This window comes from Paroedura picta, chromosome 9, assembly GCF_049243985.1.
Source record: "Paroedura picta isolate Pp20150507F chromosome 9, Ppicta_v3.0, whole genome shotgun sequence".
In the NCBI taxonomy this organism is placed as follows: Eukaryota; Metazoa; Chordata; class Lepidosauria; order Squamata; family Gekkonidae; genus Paroedura; species Paroedura picta.
The window spans coordinates 69,916,689-69,930,069 of NC_135377.1; positions in this window are offsets into that span (position 1 = coordinate 69,916,689).

Sequence of the window (13,381 nt, forward strand, 5' to 3'; positions counted from 1 at the left end):
TCAACAGCTGCAGGAGCAATAGAAACATGGGTGCTTTCACAAATACTAAATACTGCAGTTTCAACTGACCCTTTGTGGGTGGATTTTGCCATTTTGCACATTAAAATCCAATTTGCAAAGTGCGTTGGGGGTGTATTGAAAGTGCATTTTTAGTAAGGTGACCAGATTTTAACATTGGTAAAGTGGGACACCATTGACCAGGGGGGGGGGAGGTTCTTGATTAAAATTTGGTCTATATGGAGCACCAAAAATTTTCATAGAACTCATAGAAGGCAAAAATAGTATTGTAATATATAGATTTTTACTTTCAAAATAAGTACAATTTGCCAGGTGCCCTCGGATGTCCCTCCAAAAGTGGGACAATCTGGTCACCTTAATTTTTAGAGCACTTTTACACATGATGAATAATGCAGTTTCAATTCACTTTAGTGTTTTGCCATTCCACACAGTCAGATCCAGTAGCAAAGTGGGTTGTGCATAGATTGAAAATATTATTTAGGGCACTTTCATTCATGCTAAACAATACAGTTTAAATTGGCGTTTTGCCATTTCACACAGCCAAACCAATTGCAAAGTGCATTGGATGTGGATAGAAAGTGCATTATTTAGGGTGCTTTCACATAGGCCCATTATGCACGGCCGCCGAAACGGCGATTTCGGGTCACATGGAAAACGCGGAGGGGGAAGACGCGAAGCACACCGGTTATGCACGGGATGGGATGCAGTGGCGGCAAAACCCAGAGTAACCGATTATGCACGCGGCGATCCCGGCGCCGCTTCTGGTTGCGCCCCGGTCACCCGGAAGCTGCGCTTTCTTCCGCGTTCCGCTAACACGGCTTTTTCAGCGGCGTGCATCGAATCTGCAGCCAGTTGGCCCGGCACCGTGCATTATCGGTGATTTTAGTCACCGCCATTCCACCCTTTGGTGCCCCTTTGCAAGTAGCTTTTGCAATTTCGCACAGTAAAATCCCATTTTAAAGTGCATTAAAAGTGGATTAAAGGGGTGTTATTTAGTGTGTGTGGGAAACACCCACATATCACAAAAGCTGGCCCATGTGTGAGAAATCACCCTGGGCCAAGAGGTCTGAGGTCACCCAGGGAGCTTCATGGCAGAAAATCAATGGTGAACTTGCAGCTTTAGAGGCAGGCTTTAGAAATAGAGTTCATAACCAGAGAAAGCAGAAGTGGGTCACGCCATGATCCCTTTAAATAGTTTCTTTCGAGCTGCCTGACATTTAATCAAGCTGAATGGTGAGGGGGGTTTCTTCTTACCTCCTGCTTTGAGGCTTGATTGTACTAAACTAGTGACATCACTGGAAACTGCAGGTGGGCGATACAGTAGAAAACCATCCTCTCTGACACTGTTTGAGATGCTTAGCTATTGGGTGATATTTGTTTCTTCTCAAAAAGACAAATTTGTGTGGGGCTCATTACTCAGTTACAAAACACATGCTTTGCATATAGAGGGTCCTAAGAACATCAGAAATGCTTTGCTGGATCAGGTCCATCCAGTCCAGCATCCTGTCTCACACAGTGGCCAACCAGTTCCCCTGGAAGGCCAACAACAGGGCATAGAGGCCAAGCCCTTCATAGAATCATAGAATAATAGAGATGGGAGGGACCTCATTGGCCATCTAGTCCAACCCCCTGCACTATGCAGGACACTCACAACCCTATCGCTCATCCACTGTAACTTGCCACCCCCTTAAGCCTCTCTGTCAGATGGTTATCCAGCCTCTGTTTTAAAATTTCCAAAGAGGGAGAACCCACCACCTCCCAAGGGAGCCAGTTCCACTGAGAAACCACTCTAACTGTCAGGAACTTATTCCGGATGCTGAGACGGAATTTCTTTTGAATTAATTTCATCCCATTGGTTCTGGTCCATCCCTCTGGGGCAAGAGAGAACAACTCTGCTCCATCCTCCATATGGCAGCCTTTTAAATACTTGAAGATGGTTATCAGATCCCTCTCAGTTGTCACCTCTCCAGGCTAAACAGACCAAGCCCCCCCAACCTTTCTTCGTATATCTTGGCCTTCAAACCCCTCACCAACTTTGTTGCCCTCCTCTGGACACGCTCCAGTTTGTCTACATCCCTCTTCAATTGGGGTGCCCAAAACTGAACACAGTACTCCAAGTAAGACTGAACCAGAGCAGGGTAAAGTGGTACCATCACCTACCGTGACACGATACTCCGTTTGATACAGCCCAAAAAGAACGTTCAAAAGAACATAAGAAGAGCCTTGCTGGATCAGACCAGTGGTCCATCTAGTCCAGCATCCTGTCTCACACAGTGCTCAACCAGTTCCTCTGGAAGGTCAGCAATAGGGCATAGAGGCCGAGGCCTTCTCCTGGCACTGGGATTTATACTAGTAGTGCCTCTGAATGTGGAGGTCACCTTCAGTCACCATAGCTAGTGGCTATTGATACCCTGCATAAATCTATCTGATCCCCCTTTAAAGCTGTTCATTTAAAGCTGTGGCCATCAGTAAATCTCTGGCAGTTAATTCCACCTTTTAATCACACTCTGTATAAAGAAGTATTTCCTTTTCCCCATCCTGACATTACTGCCCACCAGCTTCATGAGATGACCTCAAGTTCCAGTATTTGGGGAGAGAGAAAAAATTGCTCTTGATCAATTTTCTACACTCTGTCCATCATACATAAAATCCTTTCCGTGCTTCCGGATGATATGCAACACTGATTGGCACTCATCGGGGAAGAATTCCACAATAGGGTAATAGCTCTGTCCCACTGAAGAGGCTAATCACAAGCTCTTTCCCACTCCTGTCCTCCTTCTCCTCCTCCCAGAACTTCCCACAATGACGAAGGTAAGCAGTGGCTGTCCTGCTCTCCTGCCACGGAGGGCCAAGTGGCCACGTTCCATGCTAGCCTTGCAGCTACCCCTTGTCAGTCCTTTTAAATGGTTACTGGTAGTTGAATCTCAAACAGTCTTCCAGTGAGACAATGGATTTGGTAATGAATTTACTGTGATTTTTGAAGTGGTGCTCCCCACCCCCACCCCCCAGGGTATATGTTGTGGGAAGAGGAAGGGAAAGCGATTATAAACCGCTTTGAGACTCCTTTGGGCAGTGAAAAGCAGCGCATAAAAAGCAGGGTATAAAACACAACTCTTCTTCTTCTAGGTGCTCAATAAAGTTTGGAAATAACTTTTGGAGCGGTCAATTGCATCCTGCTGCTCAGAACTAGAAGTCAACTGCTTTTTGTTTACTGGTTAGAGGTTAGAGATGCTTGCATACAAGCAACATCACTGGTTAAAAACCTCCTATTTACCTAAGGGTGCCTAGGAGTGAGAAGCAGCGTTTGGATGCCTGAAAGCCTTCTGGTACACTTCCGTGCAATGTTCAAGAATGTGCCTATTAATATTCATAGGATCTCAGAGTCGGTGCTCCGTATGTTGAGCAGCTCTCCTCATTTTAATAACTTCATATTTCATTAATCTTCCCCCCCCCCCCATCATGACACCCTGACTGACAAATTGATTGAAAAACTCACCTGCTATAAACTTGGGAAAGTCAGGCGATGTGGTGCCCGAAGGCATGCCAAGTCAATTAAATGGAACACTTCCTTTGATATTTTCTCCTGCGCTGTTCTTTAGAGTGCTGTGTTCTGAATAGCAATGCAAAGAATCATTTTCCACTAGCAGAGATCTAGGAGGAGGGCCAAATTGGAAGGACACTTTCTTCTGCCTAAACTAGCAGCAGAAAAATCAATATTTGATGCCAAGGGGGCATCAATTCTCAAGAATCCTCATCGCTGTTCCCTAATGTGATCATCCACCTCGGAAAGAGTACTAGCCTCAGATCAATTTCGGTTGAGATTCTGCAGCAGGGTTGCCAGCTTTGGATGGGGAAAAACCAGGAGATTGGGGGGGGGGGGTTGGAGCCTGGGAAGAGGGGTTGGGGAGGGGAGGAGCCTCAGTAGCATACAACAACACTGGGTCTGCCCTTTATTTTTTTAATTATTTTATTTGAGTTTCTAATTAATTAGAGAGCAGAAATAGGGGGGGGGAAGAAAGACAGTTAAAAGTTTGCTTTTTCAGGCATATTAAGAATTTGTTCCAGTGTCTTGAAAAATCTTCAGGTGGTCTATGATTTAGCCATCACCGCCATTTCCCTGAGCTTTTCGCACCAAGAGTCCATCTGCAGCTCCTGTTGTTGTTTCCATGCGGAAGCAATGATAAGTCTTGCTGCTGTTGTCGCGTGAAGAAAGAATTCTGCACAATCCTTAGATAAGCCTGTTGGAAAAATACTCAGTAACATATATTCTGGCTTACGCATAATTTTATACTTAAACATCATTTGCAATTTAATGTGCAACTTTATCCAATTTTTTTTTACCAATTTACAATTCCATCACATATGAAAGAAGGAACTGACTGTTTCATCGCATTTCCAACATTCACCAGTATGATTAGACATTCTAGATATTGCTCTAGGAGCCAAATAAAACATTTTGTACCAGTTTTCTCATCAAGCCTGGCATTTTGTTCATTTGACTGTTTTACATCACAAGTGTTCCCAGTCTTCCACCTTAATTGATTCTCTGCAATTCTGCATCCACTTTATCATACACTTTTTAACTTGTTCAGTTTCAGTTTCGTAAGTTAGTAGGAGTTTGTAAATTCTTCCCCAAACGTGGCTTATCTTGCATAACCATCCTTTCGATTTCTGTCTGTTGTCTTAAACTTAGCTTAGAGTCTTTTAGTTCTTCTTTTAAGACTGACGGCCATTGCCTATAGACAAACCAGTTAATTGTTTTTCCCTCCTGTTGCAGTTGTTGGCAGTTTTTCATTTTCCTTTCCTCAACAATTAAGTCTTGAATGTGGAAAAATTCCACCAATCTATCTATTGGTCTCCTTTGGATAATTATCTTCAGTGGGAAGGAACTGGGACTTATTCTGTCTCTATATTGTGCCCAGATCTTGATGAAACTATTTCTCCAAAAGCAAGCTGATCCAAGCAACTGCCAGTTGGCTTAGAAGTGCCTGACTGCCCAGTTTTTAATAAACCAAATGGCACAAACAGAACAGAAATTAAAGAATTCCACGACTTTTAACAATTATTCTGGCTTGCGTTTGGGATTAGTTCTGCGAGTCACTTTTCTTTACAGAGTTTATGTTGATATTTCTTCCTGCCACTCTAGGAATTCATTCTCTGGCTTCTTGTAGTCTCGGTGCAGATAGGAAGTCTTGTGTCCCCACGTGACACTTCACTATCTGAAGCTGAGATCTCTGAAGCAAGAAAACAATCAGTAAACTGGTCATTTGGAGATCAATTTTCATACCACGAAATCTCCAGATTGGCAGCTCAATTCTTCACCCAGACCATTATGTAAACAAAGTAATTTGTGATTCCGCCCACCAAATAAAAGAAACACATTTGCTGTTTCAGTAAATCTCATTATTTTTTGCTTAAGCATCTTGCAGACACCTCTTCCTCTTGGTAGACCTCAAGTTGTACAAGTTGTATCCAGGAGTTCACATTGGCCACAATACAATGTTTTTGTATTTTTGGTAGAGTTTAAATTTGCAAAGAGGTGAGAAGAATCAAGAGGCTTTAAAGAATAAAATAGCTTTATTTCTAGGAGAAACAACTTTGTAAGGAGAGAGAGAGAGTCATAACTAACTGTTCTCTCCATTCACTCTGTCCTGGAGGCAAGCAGAGAGGAAGTGCCCTCAAAGGAGCAGGAAATCTCCAAGGCACCAATCAGGACCCTGGAGGAGAACATCAGAAAGTTCCTTAGCTAACTATGCAATATCCAACTCTCCTCTAATGCCTCCTACAGATCATGCAATTCCAACACTAATATCCTGTAGAAATCCATGGAGTTCAAAGGAAGCTTCATTTGGTGCTGAATTTTGGCTTGACTGTTCCTAGGGCATAACTGCTACATTTACCTGCAGATAAGAAGCGACCAACCAAAGGGACACATCAATAAACTGAGAACGCCAGGGTTTCACCTTGGGCCATTTGAGCCACCATTTATTTTTAAAGGAAAATGAACGGAAGAGTTTTGCTATCAAAACATTTTTGCGTGACGATACAATTCAGACTCTCTTTGCGTAGACTTTGAATCATCCGCAATCACGGCAGATTACTTACTGCTAAGTGTAATCTGATTTTCTGCAAGGGAACGTTTAATATCTCTTTAACTCCTCTGATATTGCATAAGCTTTTCATAACGGCTAGCTGCTGTTGACACCAATTTTCAGCAAATATTTTTAGCACAATGCACTAATGTGCTAGCGGTAAGCGACTTAATGAGTCCCGGGGGAGCTTTCTTCGATGTGTTTTAAAAAGCAGCCGCAACAGAGAGAACAATTAGCTTTCGAAGAGGCGCGATTCTGTAGGGTATTCTGAAAGCACGGTCTCTGTCTCTTTGGCAGAGCAGCGGAGACTTTGCATCTTAATATATAAAAAAGTGAAGATATTAACAGAGCCACTACACAACACTATGAGCACAGCTGTTTAGTGCATTGGGTAACATTCGATAAAGCATCAAGGTATATGCTCCGTTAGGGTTACTGCCTCTAGGTGGGGGAATTTCTGGAGAGTCTGGGGGTGGAGCCTGGGGAGGGGAGGGTTTGGGAATGGGAGTGTCCTTGGCAGGGCATCATGCCATCAAGTACACCCTCCAGAGCAGTAATTTTCTCCAGGGGAACCGATCTTGGTTGTCTGGAGATGGATGGTGATAGCCAGAGATCTCTGGGCCGACCCCCCCTCCCAGGGCTGGTGTTAGCACCTAGGTTGTTGCCAGCTATACCCCCTCTCCCTCCCCGATAGTGGGCGTAGCAGTCTTTTGGGCACAGGGATAATTTGTCGCCTTGTTTGCTGTGGCTTCTGTATTGTATTGGTATGTCCTTTTAATGGGGGTTTTAATGAGTTTTTAATGAGGACTTTGTGACCCATCACGAGCCATTGTATGGGAGTGGCAGGATATAAAGCATGCACATAAATAAATAAATAAATAAATAAATAAATAAATAAATAAATAAATCAGTAAATCAGTAAATCAGTAAATACATACATACATACATACATACATACATACATACATACATACATACATACATACATACATACATACAACCAAATGGTGAGGGTAGAAATATATAATAAACAGTTGAGACACAAAACTCTGATTTTTTCCCCTTCCGCTGTTTTAAATAAAATTCAAGAGATCTCCATGCATAATTTTTCTCAATTGCATACAAAAGTAAGATTAAAGTCAATCATCATCCAGTAAAGCCTGTTTCCACTAATTCCACAGTCATCATCACCATCACAGTCATCAACCCATAGATACAAAAAGCAAAGAATTTATACAAAAGGACTATAATCAGGTCAATCCTCTACATTAATAGTTTGAAAGCTTTCAAACCAGTATGTTATAGAGTCTTCCAATTTTAAAAATCCTCTAAAGATATGTAGAGAGCCTCTTGTGGCACAAAGTAGTAAGGCAGCAGACATGCAGTCTGAACGCTCTGCCCATGAGGCTGGGAGTTCAATCCCAGCAGCCGGCTCAAGGTTGACTCAGCCTTCCATCCTTCTGAGGTCGGTAAAATGAGTACTCAGCTTGCTGGGAGGTAAACAGTAACGACTGGGGAAGGCACTGGCAAACCACCCCGTATTGAGTCTGCCATGAAAACGCTAGAGGGCGTCACCCCAAGGGTCAGACATGACTCGGTGCTTGCACAGGGGATACCTTTACCTTTACCTCTAAAGATATGCAGGAAAAATAGACAGATAATGCTATGCAGAGGAGCCCAGGTCTCTTGTAGTCTACTAGTTAGCCAGGCAGATTTGGCAATCTTGGCTGTAAGAGCTCTGTGGGTGTCAGGCAAGATCAGTTTGAGGCATCCTTTCCGCATTCCGTGGGGGGCAGCCTGCTAGAATTGAGATTGGGACCAACTCGCATGTGATTATATCATTTGCATTCAAAAAGAGGTCTCTGTTTGTCCTTCATTGCATAATCGTGCACATTCTGCAACTGGAAATCTTTTAAATTTCCCTTCCAAATAAACTGAAGGGAGGGCATCATAGCATAGAAGAGTAAAACGTCTTCTATAATCTGGATTAGTGATGTGTTGCAGAGATATGACATTTTTATTAAGTAGATCCTTTCCAAATCAGGGATTCCTGATTGTATTAAATGGAAACTTTTCCCACCGGTCATTGAGAGTGTCTTGGGCAGGCTCTCTCAACCGGGATTTCATGAAATGCTGGGGTTTCTTGCGGGCCCTGAAAGGGTTTCCTGAATCCCAAAATAACATGTTCTGTGTCCAACTCCATAGCACTTGTGGTTTCTTCCTGTTGTTCCAGTTATGAGTTTTAATTTGTATGTGCTGTATTATAATTTTGACTGCCTTAAGTTTTATCCTGTATCTGTACTGATTTTGCTCGAGAGCAGGGAGGCCAAACTGTAGTATAATATATAATGTAAATTTATATAACGAACATGTAAACCCAAACACTTAAGTGTTCTAATGCAGTAGTCCCTGACCTTTTTTGGGCCAGGAACTGGGGGGGAGGCCTGTGGACCGAGGAGGGGAGCGGGAGGTAGGGGCGCCAGCACGCTGGCAGGTGCAAATGCGCAGGCGCAGCAGCTCCACGCCTGCGTATTTGCGCCTGCTAGCGGCTGCACCTCCCCCCCACAGTGCTATGCTACCGGCACAGCGAGAGCCCCAACACAGGGGGGGCGCCTCCCCCCCGCGGTGGCCCGGTACTGGTCCACAGCCTGGGGGTTGGGGAACACTGTTCTAATGCATAAGTATCTTGCCCGAATAAAATTAATATCGTTAATAAATGAAACTTCTATAAAACACCCAACTGCATAATATTTACCTGCGTTCAATTACTTCTGCAGAGAATTTCTCTTCCTTTGAGCTCAAGACATTAATCAATTTTTTACTGCGTTAGCTTAAATGATACATGACAGGAGTATTCAATTAAACCTATGTTTAAAGCATACAATTCAATACTACTTTTAAAAAGTGGTCTAGCTAAATACTTCTCTTGTACTAAGGAGCCCATGATTTACAACCCCATCTGGAAAGCCCTCCTTTCAACGCCCAGTATCGGGGACTTTTACATTTACGAAAGGTGAGATTTCTTTAGAGATATGTAGGCAAAATGTGTGGATAACAGTTTCTTGGTTTCTGCCCTTCTGTGGCCAGAGATCTGGGCTGTTCTGAAGTTGTAAAGTTCGTCAGGAAAAGCATTATTGAGTTTGCACATGCCAGCACGCAGTAGGGGCTTGGGAGATTTTTTCCAGTGGGAATTCTGCCCCGTTTGACCCTCCCCATGTCTAACCCTCCTTACAATTCCTAGCCACAGACACATGTTTATGTTTGGCAGAACAATTGTCCTGCCAATTGCAGGGTTCACTGGACATCTCCGTGAAACTCTGCATTCTGACTACACTGCCTCTGTGCAGGTACCATTGATCACCTCATTTTATTCTGTGATTGGTGGACACAGCTCAGAAATACCTGGATCACCCCAATCCCGAGTACATATCAGTTTTCTATTGAATCTTGCATGATCTCCTTTTGTGCTGGCAGATACCAATCCCGAAATAACATAGAATCATAGAGTTGGAAGGGACCTCATGGGTCATCTAGTCCAACCCCCTGCACTATGCAATCGCAACCCCCTGCACTATGCAATCGCACATCCCAATCGCTCATCTACTGTAATCTGCCATTCCTTTGACTTCACAGAATCAGCCTTTCCGTCAGATGGCTATCTAGCCTCTGTTTAAATATTTCCAAAGATGAAGAACCCACCACCTCCCGAGGAAGCCTGTTCCATTGAAGAAACCGCTCTAACTGTCAGGAGCTTCTTCCGGATGTTTAGATGTAATTTCTTTTGAATTAATTTCATCCCATTTGTTCTGGTCTGTCCCTCCAGGGCAAGAGAGAACAATTTTGCTCCATCCTCCATATGGCACCCTTTTAAGTACTTGAAGATGGTTATCAGATCCCCTCTCAGTCGTCTCCTCTCTAGGCTAAACAGACCAAGCTTCATACGTCTTGGTCTCCAAACCCCTCACCATCTTTGTTGCCCTCCTCTGGAAACGTTCCAGTTTGTCTACATCCTTCTTCAATTGGGGTGCCCAAAACTGAACACACTACTCCAAGTGAGGCCGAACCAGAGCACAGTAAACATGTTCCGTTGCCAACTCCATTGCACTTGTAGTTTCTGCTTGCTGTTCCAGATATGAGTTTTAATTTGCTATGTGCTGTTATAATGTTGACTGCCTCATCTACTTTGCAGGGTGTCTGTTGTGGGGGAGGAAGGGGAAGGTGTTTGTAAACTGCTTTGAGATTCCTTGGAGTACAAAGTGGGGTACAAAAACCCGGCTCTTCTTCTCTTCAGTTTCCTGTTCACAAAAGGTGGACTAAACTGCCAGAACAAACCTAAAACATGATATAAGGAACCACGTGGCTCCAACTGACAAATGATTTTCAGCATTAAAACATGATATAAGGAACCATGTGGCTCCAACTGACAAATGATTTTCAGCATTGATTAATATGCGGGCATCTCCACCTAGTGGTAAAAAATTCTCCACCCTTCCTCTGTTATAGTATAAATTCTATAATTTTGTTTTGACATTTTAGTTTTGTTGTGGTTGTGATGTATTACTACAATCATGGAAAAATATTAAAAGAACTCTTTAGTTCTAGCAATGACCGGGAGCTCCTGTTCATGAAGTTCATAACTTATCTTTCACTTCTTTGCATAGATGAATACATGTCTACACCATCTTTCTGAACTCTTTTACCATTGAGAAATCCCTGAAACGTTCTTCAGGCTTCGAGAAACCCTAGAAGTGGTATGCATGTGGTTGGGAAGCATAGCTGTGTACATGCCTACCCAGGGCCCCTCCCCTCCCAACCTTGTCCAGGCCCATCATTGGCCATTTTTGGGGGGGAGGGGGCTAGTGGACATGACTATAGAGGATCATATCACCTGATAAAAGTTTAACACATTGTAAATATATATATAATATATTAATTAACCAGCATCCATTCAGGAAACCCTTGCAGGACCATCAAGAAACCCCTGGTTTCTTGATCTACGCTGAGATTTGGTCCTCTGCAAATGTTCTAATGGAGTTAAAAGGAGAAGATGCAATAATTCAGTTGAGTTACTCAAGTTTGTTGGTTTTCATGGGCTTAAACCAGCATAATTCTATAAATAAAGTTCTTTTTGCCATCAAGTCACAGCTAACTTAGGGTAACCCTGAAGGCTCTTCAAGGCCAGAAACATTCAGAGGAATTGGGTCATTGCCCGCCTTTCACATCACAACCCTGATATTTCTTGGTCGTCTCCTATCTAAATATTAGGCAGGGTTCCACCCTCTTTAGCTTTCGAGAACAGGCAACATCTAGGTCAAGACAACCATTTTGAACACTGGGATATCAAACACCAATCACTCTGATCTGCATGTCATGAAACTGTCATTGATGTGTGTCCAGTATGCTTAGAATCTCAGCTTAATAAGAGGAAATGAAAAAAGCCTGGTGAAAGTGCTGCCCATTCACTTCTGAGTCATGGTGACTCCATGAATTAATGTTCTCTTGAATGTCCTACCCTTAGCAACCGTTCTCAGGTCTTTCTAAGTGAGGGCCGTGGCTTCCTTGAGTGAGTCATTCCATCTCATGTTAGTCCTTCCACTTTTCCTGCTGCCTTCTGCTTTCCCTAGCAAGACGGTCATTTCCAATGACTCTTGTCTTCACAGAATGTGACCATTTTGGCTTCTAGGGATTGATTTGGTCTATAAGCCTCTTATTTGGAGGGTTTGGCAGTCCATGGTATTTGCAAAACTCTCCTCTAACACCACACTTCACACCACCACCATCCCAATGGAAATCATGATCATTTGAGACAAGCTTTTTCAATCAGGATTTTGTGATACCCTGGGTTTTTCTTTTCATAGCCCTGGAAGGGTTTCCTGAATGTATGGGAGTTAATTAATTTTAATATTTTTTAACTTGTTAAACATTTAGCGTGATATGACCATATATGGTCATGTTGATTTCCCCTCCCCCTCCAGATGGCCACTGATGGGCCTGGAGGGGGTGGAAAGCAGAGGGGCCTCTGGTGGGCATGTCCACATCTCTGCTTCCCACCCATATTCTGCATGATCATACTACTTCTGGGATTTCTCAAAGCCTGAAAACTGTTTCAGGGGTTCCTCAATAGTTAAAAAAAAACAGTTTAAAAGGCTGGTTTAAGAGATCTGAAATGGATTTTAATATGTAATGTTAACATGCCCTAAATGGAGGCTGGGTTTGGTATCCTGTTCGACGGAGAAAAGATACTTTATAGATTTTCCATGCAGAGGTTTGGGCTTATGAGGTGTCTATAAGCAAGAGGTTTCTGGCTGCTTCGTTAATTGAAGAAACCGTCAGTAAAGTAGAAGCAGCGCTTCTCACAGAGCTTTTCACAGCTGGCCAGTTTAACTCCTGCCAGATTTCCTAACCAAATACGCTTGACATTTTACATGTTTCTCTTATGAGGCTGAGATTCTAAGCATAACTGTTTGTCACGCAGTTCATTTAAAAACAATATTCAAACTTTGTCTGTATTAGTCATTCAGTCAAATTGTTGTGACAAACAGCACTTTAAATGTATTTGAATGCTATTTGGGGGTGAAACTGCCCCCCACCCAAATTCTAAAGAGAGAAGACCGAAAAGAAAAAATGCTGCTAATCAGGGAAACTGAGTAGAGAGGAAATTGCACATCCCAAGGTCTAAACAAGCCCTGAAGGTTCATCTATCTATCTGTCTGACTGTCTGTCTGTCCGTCTATCCGTCCGCCCGCCCTCCCGCCCGCCCGTCCATCCATCTAGTTGCTAACCTCCATGTGGAAGCTGGAGATCTGCTATTAACATTGATTCCCAAGGGAGAGCAATCAGTTCACCAGGAAAAAATGGCCGCGTTGGAAGGAGGACTCTATGGCATTTGACCCCATTCAAGTCCTTCTCCTCCCCAAACGCTGCTTTCCTTAGGCTCCACCCCCAAATCTCCAGATATTTCCCAATCCAGAGCCAACAACTATATATTATATATAGCAGGGGTAGTCAAACTGCGGCCCTCCAGATGTCCATGGACTACAATTCCCAGGAGCCCCCTGCCAGCGTTTGCTGGCAGGGGGCTCCTGGGAATTGTAGTCTATGGACATCTGGAGGGCCGCAGTTTGACTACCCCTGATATATAGGTATATATGTGTAAGTATATACATAAGTATAAGAGCCTCTTGTGACGCAGAGTAGTAAGGCAGCAGACATGCAGTCTGAAAGCTCTGCCCATGAGGCTGGGAGTTTGATCCCAGCAGCCGGCTCAAGGT